Below are 15,947 nucleotides of genomic sequence, written 5' to 3' on the forward strand. Positions count from 1 at the left end.
TGGTCGACTCATCACTGAAACCATCGGCGCAATGTGCGACAGCCTCAAAGAAAGCAAACAGAATGCTGGGCATCATCAAAAAGGGTATCACAACCCGGACGAAGGAAGTCATCATGCCGCTGTATCGCGCAATGGTGCGCCCGCACCTGGAGTACTGTGTTCAATATTGGTCGCCGTACCTCAAGAAGGACATGGCGGTACTCGAGGGAGTGCAGAGGAGGGCGACTAAGCTGATAAAAGGTATGGAAAATTTTCCATACGCTGACAGGTTAAAAATGCTGGGGCTGTTCTCCCTGGAGAAGAGGAGACTTAGAGGGGACATGATAGAAATCTTCAAAATCCTTAAGGGCATAGAGAGAGTAAATAAGGACAGATTCTTCAAACTGAGAGGAGCCACAAGCACTAGGGGTCACTCGGAGAAATTGAAAGGGGACAGGTTTAGAACAAATGCTAGAAAATTCTTTTTTACGCAGAGGGTGGTAGACACATGGAACGCGCTTCCGGAGGAAGTGATAGGCCAGAACTCTGTACAGGGATTCAAGAAGGGTTTGGATAGGTTCCTGGAGGATAAAGGGATAGAGGGGTACAGATAGAACTTGAGGTAGGTTATAGAAGTGGTCAGAAACCACTTCACAGGTCGCAGACCTGATGGGCCGCCGCGGGAGCGGACCGCTGGGCGGGATGGACCTCGGTCTGACCCGGTGGAGGCAACTTCTTATGTTCTTATGTTCTAGACCATTCCTCTAACTTTTGCAGATCCTTTTTCATATTTTCCACTCCCTCTTCGGTGTCTACTCTGTTACAAATCTTGGTATCATCTGCAAAAAGGCACACTTTTCCTTCTAACCCTTCAGCAATGTCACTCACATACATATTGAACAGGATTGGCCCCAGCACCGAACCCTGAGGGACTCCACTAGTCACCTTTCCTTCCTTCGAGCGACTTCCATTAACCACCACCCTCTGGCGTCTGTCCGACAGCCAGTTTCTGACCCAGTTCACCACTTTGGATCCTAACTTCAGCCCTTCAAGTCTGTTCAACAGCCTCCTATGAGGAACTGTATCAAAGGCTTTGCTGAAATCCAAGTAAATTACATCTAGCATATGTCCTCGATCCAGCTCTCTGGTCACCCAATCAAAAAATTCAATCAGGTTCGTTTGGCACGATTTACCTTTTGTAAAGCCATGTTGCCTCTGATCCTGTAACCCATTAGATTCAAGGAAGTACATTATCCTTTCTTTCAGCAACACTTCCATTATTTTTCCAACAACTGAAGTGAGGCTCACCGGCCTGTAGTTTCCTGCTTCATCCCTTGACCACTTTTATGAATAGGGACCACATCCGCTCTCCTCCAATCCCCAGGAATCACTCCCGTCTCCAGAGATTTGTTGAACAAGTCTTTAATAAGACTCGCCAGAACCTCTCTGAGCTCCCTTAGTATCCTGGGATGGATCCCGCCTGGTCCCATCGCTTTGTCCACCTTCAGTTTTTCAAGTTGCTCATAAACACCCTCCTCCGTGAACGGTGCAGAATCTACTCCATTTTCTCGTGTAACTTTGCCAGACAATCTCGGTCCTTCTCCAGGATTTTCTTCTGTGAACACAGAACAGAAGTATTTGTTTAGCACATTTGCTTTCTCCTCATCACTCTCCACATATTTGTTCCCAGCATCTTTTAGCCTAGCAATTCCATTTTTTATCTTCCTCCTTTCACTAATATAACTGAAAAAATTTTTATCTCCCTTTTTTACATTTTTAGCCATTTGTTCTTCCGCCTGTGCCTTCGCCAAACATATCTCTCTCTTGGCTTCTTTCAGTTTCACCCTGTAGTCCTTTCAGCTCTCCTCTTCTTGGGTTTTTTTATATTTCATGAATGCCAACTCTTTCGCCTTTATTTTCTCAGCCACTAGGTTGGAGAACCATATCGGCTTCCTTTTTCTCTTGTTTTTATTGATTTTCTTCACATAAAGTCCGTAGCCATTTTTATTGCTCCTTTCAGCTTAGACCACTGTCTTTCCACTTCTCTTATGTCCTCCCATCCTATCAGCTCTTTCTTCAGGTACTTTCCCATTGCATTAAAGTCCATACGTTTGAAATCTAGGACTTTAAGTATCGTGCGGCTGCTCTCCACTTTAGCCGTTATATCAAACCAAACCGTTTGATCAAACCAAACCGTTTGATGATCGCTACTACCCAGGTGAGCACCCACTCGAACATTAGAGATACTCTCTCCATTTGTGAGGACCAGATCCAATATCGCTTTTTCCCTTGTGGGTTCCGTCACCATTTGTCTGAGCAGAACCTCTTGAAAGGCATCTACAATCTCCCTACTTCTTTCCGATTCCACAGACGGAACATTCCAGTCCGCATCCGGCAGGTTGAAATCTCCCAACAGCAGAACCTCCTCTTTCCTTCCAAACTTTTGGATATCCACAATCAGATCCTTATCAATTTGCTGCGATTGAGTCGGAGGTCTGTAGACTACCCACGTAGATAGAAGTTCCATCTTCTCTTTTCAGAGCAATCCATATCGCTTCTTCCTCTCCCCAGGTCCCTTGCGTTTCGGTCGCTTGGATATTGATCTTTACATAGAGAGCTACTCCTCCACCTTTATGACCATCTCTGTCCTTCCTAAAAAGATTATATCCCGGTATGTTTGCATCCCATCCATGTGATTCACTGAACCATGTCTCTGTGATAGCAACAATATCTAGATCTGCCTCTAATATCAGGGCTTGCAGATCATGAACTTTGTTGCTTAGACTGCGAGCATTTGTGGTCATCGCTTTCCAGCTATTTTTCAGCGATAATCTCCTTTTTCGTATGGATTTTTGTGTCGTTTCACTTTCCGTTGCAATACTAAGAAATGAGTTGCTGATATTGCTTATGTTGCAGCCTTTACTACTATCACATCTTTTCTTTTGCCGGGGGTGGTCTCTATAATTGTCCTTCGTACATACACCACCCCTACCTTCTAGTTTAAATGCCTAGAAAAATATTGTCTAAATTTCTCTGCAAGGTTTCTTTTTCCTGCTGTAGTAATATGTAGCCCATCTGTGCAATATAGCTTCTTGTCCTTCCATGTATTTCCCCATCCTCCTATGTACCTGAAGCCTTCTTGATGACACCAGGCTCTGAGCCATCTATTAAAGTCCTCTGTGTTTTTCACTCTTTGCTCTCCCTTTCCATATGCAGGCAGTATTTCAGAAAAAGCTAAAGTCTTTACAAAAGGTTTCACGCCCTCACCAAGCTCCCGAAAAGCTTTCTGTACTGCAAGTGTGGAGTTGTTGGCCAGGTCATTTGTTCCCAGATGGATAACAACATCAGTGTTAAAATCCTTAGTTTCTTCCTTAATTATAGTCAGTATTTGCCTGGAACTCCTGGTAGCTGAGGATCCTGGAAGACATTTCACTATTTTGGTCTCCTCGCCCTGTGTTCCAAGGTTAATGCCTCTGATGATGGAATCCCCCAACAGTAATAGTTTTCTGTTTTTGGCTTTTTTATTTGTACTTAGGGTGCGCTTGTTCTCTTGAGTTACCTTCATTGGTTCCAGTCCCACCTCCCTTCTGTTTTCCTGAGTATCGCAGTGCACTAGTGGAGCAAAGGAATTCTGTAGAGGTAATATTAGTGAAGGTGGATGTTTCTGTGTTACATGTCGCAGTCTTCCTGAGCCTACTGTGACCCATTTATTCCTGGGCTGTTTTATTCTTTGAGGTAGAGGTGGTAAGTTGGTATAATTTTGTGGAGTGATGGAAGCTGCTTTAATTGTATTCAATTCCTGTTTAAGTTTGCAGAGCTCCTCCTTAATACTGGCAAGTTGAAGACAGATGGGGCAAGCCTTAAGCCTCCAAATTGTATGTCTTGGAATTAAAGCACCACAGTGATTGCATAGAATAAAGGTCATCTTGATTGGTTGTGAAGTGACTTGATTTGAGTAGTTCTGATTATATGGGTCTCTATATATGAATAGTGGTCCCTGGGGTTGGTGGGACTATAAGTCTTACCCTTATTCCTATGAAGGGAAAAGGAAAGAGGAAATAACATCTGTTGTATGCCATCATTCCCAATGTGTTTTCTGTAACACCTAGTTATAAAATAGACTAGTAAAATATTACTGAATAGATTCAGAGATGATATCCCAAACTGCCTTCATTACTACAGTAGAACAAACGTTCAAAGCACATGAAGTATTATTTTTTAAAAACTGAATTACACAGGAAACATGACTTGCTGACACTGTAGTAAATGAATCCTATTTTTCAGCACCATCAAATTTTCTAGCAGAAACATTAACATTGAACGATGACACAATATTCTCTTGAATATTCTTCTCTTCTTGAAACCTTTCAGCAAATTCTTGACGCGTAGATATTTGAAACATTCAATGACAGCGAGGGAGATATTTTAGTAACAATAGGAAGTAATTCTCTCAATATACCTGGAACTGTTTTTATTGTTCTATCAATAAGCTTTTAATAGTTTTAGTAACTTCATAATATTCACACTGTTTGGACCGATATAATTCAAAAGGGCCTGGGATAGGAATGTGGGGTTTCTCGGAGAGAGAAAGAGATAATGGTTACTGCAGATGGGCAGATTAGATAGGCCTTTATCTGCCATCATTCTATGTTTCTAATATAGTAAACTCTCAGTTATCCGGCACCCAGGGGATTAGTGGATGCCAGATAACTGTAGATTCTGGTTGCTTGAGAGTTACTGTAAAAATAGTTTTGTCTCCCTTCCCACCTCACTCTATCATCCCCCCTCACCACCACTTGTAGGTCCAGCATCTGTTCGTCCCTTCTTTCTGGGTCATCTTCTCTCCCCTCTTCTCTCCCACGTTCTCTCCTCCCCTTCTCCCCCCCCCCCCACTTATGGGTCCAGTATCCATCCATCTCCCCTCCCCCTGCAGGACCAGTATCCATGTCCCTTCCTCCCCCCCTCCCCACCACTTTTGGTCTACCCTCCACTCCCTCAGCACAGGTCTGGCCCCCTTACAGCAACAATTCTCTCTCCCTCCCTCCGGTCCCAAAGCATTAGGCAGCCAATCCTGACAACCCCCCTCCCTCCGGCCCCCAAAGCAGCAGAACCAATATTGACAACCCCACCTCCTCACTTACTTACCCAAAGCACTAGAGGCAGCAGGTGAGCAGAGGAAGCACTGTAAACAGGATGCTTCATGCCAGCCCCAGTAGGGCCTTTCCTCTGCTGTGCTGGAAGTGATGCGGCAAAGGAAACACCCTTCCGGGGCTGGCCAGAAGCAGCCTGTTTACCATCCCCTGCTCACCAGATGCCGCTTCGGGTAAGTGAGAAAGAGAGGGATGGGGGTGGGATTGTCTCATAGAAAGAAAATTAACCACTTATGTGTATAGGACCAATGCCCCTGCACCGGATGCCCCTTGCAATGAGCTGCTGTCATCAGTCTCACCCAGAAGGAAATGTGAAGTGGCTTTCCTCGCGTCAGAGACTATGACTATAGCCACCAGCTCAGGCTGTTAATGCGCTGAGGCTGTCCAAGAAAGCAGCATCAGCAACACATCCGTTTGCAGCATAAGAGCACTTCATGTACGGGGCATACAAGGGACCACGTCTATTGGTGCCACCACAGAGCCCAGTACCTGCAAGTACTGCCAAGTTGTCTGTGCTGGCTTGTCCTGCAAGCTTCAGTCTGCGAGCCTCTGGGAGGAAAGCCATGTTCTCCTTTGTAGAGAAACATATGCCCAGGTACTCCAGGGACCATGACAGTTCCAGGTGACTCTTATGGAAATTTATGACCCAGCCTAGGGTCTGGAGGAGCTGGACCATACATCTCACTGCTCTCCTGCCTTTGGTTGTGAACAGGACTCAAGTCAGCCAATCGTCCAGATGTGGATGCAGTTGTATACCTTCCTCACGGAGGTAAGCTGCCACTACAACCATCACCTTAGTGAAGTTTCGTGGTGTCATAACCAGTCCAAATGGCAGAGAACTGGAAGTGTTGTTTCATAATATGGAACCGCATATATTTCCTGTGGTCTGAAAAGATGGGAATATGCAGATTGGCCTCTGTCAGACCTAAAGAGGCCAGATTTTATAGCATTTTCTACTTTGCAATATATTTCTGCTGTTTTTTTTTTTTTTTCCTTCTGTCTCACTGCAGTCAGGTACACAGAAAGTATATTTTATTACCTTGAATGATCATAAAGATCTGTTTTCTACTACTGGGGTACATAAATGTCCCCGCTGGCCTTCCTAGACCAAATACACACATTCCCTTGATCATAAACAAGTGTAAAAGAAATTTAAAGCGTTTGCCACAGAGAAAATACATTTCTGCAAAGCAAGAAAGAAAAACAAACCCAGGATGTTAAGACTGTATGTGGCTACGCATTAATAAAGAAAATATGTTTTCTAACCAAACTGCTTTAATCTTCTTTAATCTAAGTATTAAGACATCCAGTCAAAAGTAGACATAATAGACATGCAAGCCTCATATTCACATATAGCAAAATTCTCTCTTTTCCACTATCTCTCCCACCTCTAACTCACTCCTGAAAGGTGGTGGTGAAAGCTAGAAGGATGCTAGGTTGCATAGGAAGAGGTATGGCCAGTAGGAAAAAGGAGGCATTGATGCCCCTGTATAAGACTTTGGTGATACCTCATTTAGAATATTGTGTACAATTCTGGAGGCCGCACCTTCAAAAAGATATAAAAAGGATGGAGATGGTCTAGAGGACGGCTACTAAAATGGTGCGTGGTCATCGTTATAAGGCGAATGGAGACAGACTTAAAAGATCTTAATCAGTATACTTTGGAGGAAAGGCGGGAGAGGGGAGATATGATAGAGTCATTTAAATACCTACGTGGTGTAAATATGCATGAGTCGAGTCTCTTTCATGGAAAGGAAACTCTGCAATGAGAGGGCATAGGATGAAGTTAAGAGGTGATAGGCTCCGGAGTAATCTGAGGAAATACTTTTTTACAGAAAGGGTGGTAGATGCGTGGAAGTCTCCCAGAAGAGGTGGTGGAGACAGAGACTGAGTCTGAATTCAAAAGGGCCTGGGATAGGCACGTGGGATCTCTTAGAGAGGAAAAGAATAATGGTTACTGCAGATGGGCAGAATGGATGGGCCATTTGGCCTTTATCTGCTATCGTGTTACTATGTTTCTATACACAAGTCAAAAATTATCACCCGAAGTGGCTCAAGAAATATTCTACCAGAAAAATATGATAATACCACTTTTAAAGAAAGGTGCAACCACCACAACTTTTTTTCAAAAAAATTCACTCAGGAAAAGGCCTCAGAATAGGAGCCTACGCACAGTCCTATCACAGACTGAACTTTCAGCGTAGTTTTTGTTTGCTCCGTAGCTCCAGTCATTGGCCAGAAAAACCTGAGAGTAGATTTTAATAATTCAAATAGTTTTTATAATAAATATTTTTATATACTTTTTAAATAATTTTTATAAATAGTTTTAAATATGTAAGATAACTTCTTCTTATAACAATGGATGCAACACTTCCTTAGTCTGAAAAAGCTAGCAACTAGGCACTTATCTCAGCATTTGTTTGTGTGCTGTCATGTTGCCAGATTACTGCCACTGCCTGCCAACGTTTCGTGGATATAGCAATTGGTCCACTGCTTCAGGGCCAGAGGCAGAAGCGTTCAAACATCTCAGGGCATACCACTCAATGTCATCTGGGAATTCTTTTCTCTGCATTCAAACCTTTGCTGTACATATATGGACATACGGGATCTCCACGTATCTGCAAAGATTAATATCCACATCAGACTGCAAGCCAGGTCTGAGTTCCAGGCGAAAAGTGAGAAAAGAAGCACAAACAAGCCCTTGCACATGAGTTTGCAGGCAAGGTTTCGGAGAGCTGCATCTTCTGGTCAGAGATCTAGGCTCCTGCAACTCTGCCTGAGTTGCACACATGCTCCAAACCCAGCAAGACAGAGCCACGCAGCAAAAAGAAAGCAGCAGACTCCAGCCACAGAGAACCAGGAAGCAACAGTCCACCTCATGGCAACAAACTCAGGCAGAGTTGCAGGAGCCTAGATCTCTGACCAGAAGATGCAGCTCTCCGAAACCTTGCCTGCAAACTCATGTGCAAGGGCTCGTTTGTGCTTCTTTTCTCACTTTTCGCCTGGAACTCAGACCTGGCTTGCAGTCTGATGTGGATATTAATCTTTGCAGATACGTGGAGATCCCGTATGTCCATATATGTACAGCAAAGGTTTGAATGCAGAGAAAAGAATTCCCAGATGACATTGAGTGGTATGCCCTGAGATGCTTGAACGCTTCTGCCTCTGGCCCTGAAGCAGTGGACCAATTGCTATATCCACGAAACGTTGGCAGGCAGTGGCAGTAATCTGGCAACATGACAGCACACAAACAAATGCTGAGATAAGTGCCTAGTTGCTAGCTTTTTCAGACTAAGGAAGTGTTGCATCCATTGTTATAAGAAGAAGTTATCTTACATATTTAAAACTATTTATAAAAATTATTTAAAAAGTATATAAAAATATTTATTATAAAAACTATTTGAATTATTAAAATCTACTCTCAGGTTTTTCTGGCCAATGACTGGAGCTACGGAGCAAACAAAAACTACGCTGAAAGATAGGACTGTGCGTAGGCTCCTATTCTGAGGCCTTTTCCTGAGTGAATTTTTTTGAAAAAAAGTTGTGGTGGTTGCACCTTTCTTTAAAAGTGGTATTATCATATTTTTCTGGTAGACTATGTTTCTATAACCACAAAGCTCTATGACCTCACAATGCACGTGTTAAGAGCCTTAGCCAATAGGGAGAGGAGATAATGGATGCTGCGGATGGGCACACTAGATGGGCCATTTGGCCTTTATCTGCCATCATGTTTCTATGTAGGTAGATTTTTCTTGGAAACTGCTGGGGCAGTGAAAGGCAGCACTCATTGTTTGTGTAATGCAAATTGGTTGCTTTCCGCTGCAAGAATCCTACCGCTGCTTTCATACCCCATTTACTGTGATTTGCCTGTTTTGCAGCCCACTCAAACCACCCTTTATTCTAGTATTCTGCTGCTCTTTGCCTGTCCCCCCCTTTTGCTACAAGTCATTTTCCACCTATGTTAACTCTCCCCCTCCATATAATCATCTATCAGTTCAGCAGATGACTTTTTAATAGCTCTGAGCTCTATAATGTACGATGCTCCCACCCAAGAACAACATGATAAATGTTCACTTCTCTTTCAATATAATAAGTGTACTCTTAAAAATGCACAGTGCATACAACAGGGGTGCCCAAATGGTCGATCGTGATCAAAATGTGTCTGTTTTGAGAATTTATATCTGCTGTCTATATTTTGCACTACGGTCCCCTTTTACTAAACCGCGATAGTGATTTTTAGCGACGGGAGCTGCGAGGGGCATTCAGCCCAGTTTCCTGCGCTAAAAACTGCTATCACGGTTTAGTAAAAGGGGAGGGGGTATATTTGTCTATTTTTCTATAGTTGTTAACTGAGGTGACATTACATATTTTAAAGTCATCTGCCTTGACCTCTGAAAAAACTCCGAATACAAATGATAATTAACATTTTCTCTGCATACAGTGTGCTTTGGGTTTTTAAAATTTTATTGTTGGTAGATCATTTTGACTGGTGACAGGTCAAAAGCGCACGACGACAATCCAGCGCAGACAACTGAGCGCAAGGCGGAAGCGCACCGAAAAAAAACAGTATTTTAAAGGGCTCTGACATTATACTGAAAACTTCACTTTTTCCCTAAAAAAGAAGGAAAAAGTAAAGTTTCCAGTAAATGAGGGGGGTTACAACCCCCCAAACCCCCCCACAACGCCAGCGCGATCTCTGTTAAGTAAAGTGGGGGGGTTCCCCCCACACCCCCCGTCGGAGCCCTTTAAAATACTGTTTTTCTTCGGCGCGCTTCCGCCTTGCGCTCAGTTGTCTGCGCTGGGTTGTCGTCGCGCCTTTGTCGTTGCGCGCTTTTGTCTATGAACCTTTTGACTTGGTCATTTTAAAAGTAGCTCACAAGCCAAAAAATCTGTGGGCACCCTTGGCATACAACAAAGGCATCCAAAGCTACTTCTCAGGATTGAGATGATACATTTATTTATTTTAAAAAATACATTATATTTTACACTATCTTTCAGTCTAGGTGGGTTCCAAATGAGTCACATAGAAATGGTGACCCGTCAAAAGCGCACCGGACAAAGGCGTAGCGACATTTGCGCGTAGGACAGATACGCGCCGCCTTTCAGGCCTTCCCCTTTGCGCTGTGAGGGGGATGTGCTAACTTACAAGTACTCGCGCTCCCGTTGGATGGATGTTGGGGAGAAACCCCCCCCCCCCCACTACACTGAAAACTCCTGAAGTGCGAAAAAATGGGAGTTTTCACTGTACGGGGGGAGGAGTTCCACTCACCAACCAACAACCCCCCAATGGGAGCACGGGTACTTGTAAGTTTACTGGGGGGGGGGGGTTCCCCACCCACACCCCCCATTCACAACGCAAACAGAAAGCCCTCAAAGCCCAGGAAATGGCAGAGCGCATTTGTCCTGTTCACAAATGTCGGCGTGCCTTTGTCTGGCGCGCTTTAGTTACGGAACCCATAGAAATATATAATAACTGAACAAAACATTCATAAACTACATATATAAAATAGATAAAAATTGTCTGGGTTACCAAATCACATTTTACTAATTGAAATTTTTACCTCTTTCAACAGTATGAGATACTCCCTTGTCAGTCATGAGACACATTTTCTTTCAGTGGAATGCCACTAAACCAGTTTTGGCTGAAAACTATTCAAGACTGATTAAAATCTAGATCAGTAGTCCCCAACCCTGTTCTGGAGGACCATCAGCCAGTTGGGTTTTCAGCATAGTCCTAATGAATATGTACGGGGCAGATTTGAATGCCTGTCACCTCCATTATATGCAAATCTTTCTCATGCATATTCATTAGGTCTATCCCAAAAACCAGACTGGCTGGTGTCCCTCCAGGACAGGGTTGGGAACCACTCATCTAGAGATTCTCTTTTCACTCCAGGAAGACCCAACATGTCTGGTTTTCAGGACTTTTTCCTTGTTGATCTCATTATACGTCTATATTTCGGTACACCGTCAATAGCACGCAGGACATTGGCACGCCGTCAATAGCACGCAGGGGAAACAGAAGGGGAAGACAGAGAAGGAAGATGGATGGATAGCAAGAAGAAAGAAGGAGAGCCTGATCAGAAGACAACCAGATCAACATGGGACCACATGATTTGAAAAATAACCAGACAAGATAAGGTAGGAAAAATAATTTTATTTTCTGTTTTGTGATTACAATATGTCGGAGAGAACGTGAACTCGCAGGCCTTGAGCATGCGCAGATGCTCAAGGCCCAGCAAGAAGAGGAGGCCAATCTTCAGGCACCGGCACCAACGCACAGGACATGCCGGTGCCGGTGCCCAGATGACAGTAAGAAGCGGCGGGGTTATTTGAGAGTTAATATAGAAATAGTTGTGTCTCCTTTCCCCCCATCCCCATTTGTAGGTCCAGCATCTTCTTCCCTTTTTTTTGTCACTTTCTCTTCCCCCCTTCTCCCCCCACTCTCTCTTCCCCCCTTCTCCTTCCCTCCCTTACCCGAAGCAGCAGAGCTGGCCCCAACTACCCCCCTCCCTCCCTGAAGCAGCAGAGCCAGTCCTGACAACCCCCCTTCCTCCCTCACTCACTCGACACTGCAGCAGCAGGAAGCACTGGTAAACAGGCAGCTTCTGGCCAAACCCGGCAGGGCCTTTCCTCTGTTGCAAGAAGCTGCCTGTTTACGGGCGCTTCCTCTCATCCGCTACAGCATCAGGTGAGTGATTGAAAGAAGAAAAAGGGATGGGGGATTGTCAGAACCGGCTCTGCTGCTTCGGGAATGGAGTTAGGGAGGGGGTTGTCAGGACTAGCACTGCTGCTTTGGAAATGGAGGGAGGGAGAGAGATTGGTGGTTGCCGCAATGCTTCAGGACCTGGAGGGAAGAAGAGAGATTAGTAGCTGTTTCTGATGCCTCTGGGGCTTGAGGTAGGGGAGGTTATTGGGCCAGGAGCACCATTTTGGATATTGTCAGGACAGCAAGAGACAATTTTTATTTTTTGCCAACAGTTTTTTTGCCACTTGGTTGAGAGCATTAGGGGTGGGCAAACAGGGCAATTGCCTTGGGCCCCGATGTTACTAGTGGCCCCCTACCTGCCTGAAGTTGAAAGAGGAATAAGCTTGCAATCAAGCTTTGGGACCCCGCCCTAGCGTCTGCCCTGGGCCCTATCATGTCTAGTACCGGCCCTGTCCAGGAAGTATGGATAAGAACCACCACTGCAGTGGTGACCCCCTAATCCTAAAGCCGAAATCCTAAGCAGCATTGAAAAAAAAAATCATTTGCAAGAAGGGAATGAGAAAAATAAGCAAAATAAAAGATGACAAAACAAGATCCAATTAATCTGAAATGGATTTGCACATAAATGTCAACTCTGCCTTCATTTGGTCCAGCCACTGTAAAAATAAGTCCAGTTGCAAACAATGCAACTCAATTGCTCTTTTGCAACATTTAAATTTACGTGGGGAAAAAAAACCTATGTTCAAGATCCTCTAGTCACTGCTTAGGTTTATTTCTCTTTTATACCTATATACTAGTACAATGCAATAAAAACTTTTTATATTCTCCCATCTGACAAGGTTCAGTGCTCATCTCCACCCAGGACAATATCAGAAGCCAAAATCAAAAATGATTAAACTTTAAATTTGGCAAACAAATTTTTGAAAAAGATTTTAGTTCCACTCAAAGTTTTCCGTATAAGCCAAATATTCTACCTTGCGATGGCAAAGTAGGAAGTCCACTTATGCTCAAAAACAAGTTTAAGTGTTGATCTGTAATCGAAGAAGAATGTCCCGTCATAATGTATATTGGACTTCTGCACCCCCCCCTCAGGGCTGCCATCAGGGCAGTACCACCAGTCCTGCATTCAGGGGCCCGGAGCTGACAGGGGGCCCGGACTCCCCCAGGGTCCTAGGCCACAGTCTAGGGGGGGAGCGGTCCGCCCCAGGTGGACAGGAGAGAGCTGGACGGGGGACCCGCGGAGTTCAAAACATCTCGAGCCGCGAGGCTCGTCTTCTGTTCCTGCCTGCCCTGCCGCTCACATATAGCCGATCTGAAGTGTTCCCAGATGTCAGCGCTGACGTCGGAGGGAGGGCTTAAGCAGAGCCTGCCCGTTGACGTCAGCGCTGACATCGGAGAATACTTCCGGTCGGCTATTTGTGCGCGGTAGGGCAGGCAGGCAGGAAACAGAAGACAAGCCTCGCGGCTCGAGCTCCGTTTTGCTGAGAAAGTTGCAAAGATGGGCTGGGAGGCAAACGCGAAACACAAAAAGGGGGAGGGAGTGCGTTTTGGACACAAGGCATGAACTTGGGAGAGAGGAAGGGAGGGAAAGAGATGCTAAGGTGGGGGAGGGAATGGGTTTTTGGACACAGAAGGCATGGACTTGGGAGAGAGGAAGGGAGGGAAAGAGATGCTGAGGTGGGGGAGGGAATGGGTTTTTGGACACAGAAAGCATGGACTTGGGAGAGAGGAAGGGAGGGAAAGAGATGCTGAGGTGGGGGAGGGAATGGGTTTTTGGACACAGAAGGCATGGACTTGGGAGAGAGGAAGGGAGGGAAAGAGATGCTGAGGTGGGGGAGGGAATGGGTTTTTGGACAGAGAAGGCATGGACTTGGGAGAGAGGAAGGGAGGGAAAGAGAGGCTGAGGTGGGGGAGGGAATGGGTTTTTGGACAGAGAAGGCATGGACTTGGGAGAGAGGAAGGGAGGGAAAGAGATGCTGAGGTGGGGGAGGGAATGGGTGTTTGGACACAGAAGGCATGGACTTGGGAGAGAGGAAGGGAGGGAAAGAGATGCTGAGGTGGGGGAGGGAATGGGTGTTTGGACACAGAAGGCATGGACTTGGGAGAGAGGAAGGGAGGGAAAGAGATGGTTGTGTACACAGGGATTAGAAGAAAGGAGAATTTTTGGTCATAGGGAGGGAGTGAGGTACAGATAGTAGTATACCAGGGTGGTGGGGGGGGCGGTCCGCCCTGCCCCGCCCCGCCCTGGGTTTACGTCCCAAGGGGGTGCACAGCTGGCCACCCTCCAGTGTTCTCCCTAGGCCGGCAAACTGCGGCTCTTTAGCCACTTGAGTGCCACCGCCGCCATCGGGAACAGGCCGGCGCCAAGTTCTCCCTGCTTTTCCCTGTGGGGCCGGCCAACTCTCACCACTTGCGTCAATTCTGACGTTGGAGAGGACGTTCTGGGCCAGCCAATCGCTGCCTGGCTGGCCTAGAACGTCCTCTCCGACGTTAGAATTGACGTCAGGTGGCGAGAGTTGGTCGGCCCTGCGGGGAAGAGAAGCAGGGCGAACTCAGCGCCGGCCTGTTCCCGATGGCAGCAGTGGCAGCCTATTCCCCAGTGGCGGTGGCAGTATTTTCCCAATGGTGGTGGCATAGGGGAGGGCAGGGAGAAAGAAAGAAAGGGGGCAGGGTGAAACAAAGAAAAATGGGGCACAGAAAGAGAGAGAGAGAATGACAGACATACAGAACGAAAGAGGGTGTGGAGAGAGAAAGAAGGGGGCAGGGTGAGAGAGAGAAAAACAGACATACAGAAAGAAAGGGGGTATGGAGAGAGAGAAAAAGAAAGAAGGGGCAGGGTGAAACAAAGAAAAAGTTGGAGGCTGAAAGAAGGGAAGAAATATTGAATGCACAGTCAGAAGAATAAAGTGCAACCAGAGACTGATGAAATTACCAAAGGTAGGAAAAATGGTTTTATTTTCAATTTAGTGATCAAAAATGTGTCTGCTTTGAGAATTTATATATGCTATCTATATTTTGCACTATGGCCCCCTTTTACTAAACCGCAGTAGCGTTTTTTAGCGCAGGGAGCCTAAGAGCGTTGAGAGCAGCATGGGGCATTCAGGGCAGCTCCCTGCGCTAAAAACCGCTATCGCGATTTAGTAAAAAGGGAGGAGGAATATTTGTCTATTTTTGTATAGTTGTTACTGAGGTGACATTGCATAAAGTCATCTGCCTTGACCTCTTTGAAAACCCGCGAAATATAAATGATAATTAACATTTTCTCTGCGTACAGCGTGCTTTGTGTTTTTAAAATTTTATTGTTGGTAGATCATTTTGACTTGGCCACGAAGGTAAGGGGTGGGAGGGAGGGTACTGCTGAAAGACATCTAGTAATCCTTGAAGGCTTGACTGTGCAGGGAATTATTTTTGTAAAATCATGTTTTGTTATGTGACTGGCATTATTTAGACTTTAATTTTTATGAATGAAGAGAATGAAAATGATATAAATTATTTGCTTGTTTTTATGTGCGTGTGCTGAAGGAAAGTGGAGAGAGAGTGGGCTGAGGACGCTGAAGGGAAATGGGGAAGAGAGAATGGGAAGAAGACGCTGATTTATAAATAGACAATTGTACAGAATATTGTTTCTTTTTTATATTCATCCATAGCTGCATGTTAATGATGTGCTCATATGCACTTATTTATCATCATAACATACACATCATCATTAACATGCAGCTGTGGATGTGTAAGGACAGGCTGAGGAGGATGGATGGGAAGGAAGGAAGGTGAACATATCAACATATCGTACATTTTTAACATGCATGATGCAGCTATAGGCAAGCAGAGGAGGATGGGATCATACAGATGTGTATGTTCAGATATGCGCTCAGATGTGTAGTTTTTTCTGATATATTTATTAAGCTTACAGTATTTATAAAAACACATTTAATACTTGTTACAAAAAATATTGTGCAATTGTGATCTACTTCTGGCCTACAAAGATCAAAAGAAATCCTTAACTGAGATTTTACATTCAAAAGTGAATTATAGCTACTAGCACTATTATTTATTAGTTATTTATTAAGCAGATATTTGTTAGTTTGTTATTAGTTCAGTATTAGACATAT

The 15,947-nt window shown here is 44.9% G+C and overlaps 1 protein-coding gene across 1 annotated transcript in view; it reads right to left on the reverse strand.

Moving 5' to 3' along the window:
- The window catches only part of MSH2 (mutS homolog 2), a 259,559-nt gene that overhangs the window by 76,275 nt on the left and 167,337 nt on the right, over positions 1 to 15,947 (reverse strand). The gene's annotated exons all lie outside the window — the stretch shown is intronic.

Source organism: Geotrypetes seraphini, chromosome 3 (genome assembly GCF_902459505.1).
Source record: "Geotrypetes seraphini chromosome 3, aGeoSer1.1, whole genome shotgun sequence".
Taxonomy (NCBI): domain Eukaryota; kingdom Metazoa; phylum Chordata; class Amphibia; order Gymnophiona; family Dermophiidae; genus Geotrypetes; species Geotrypetes seraphini.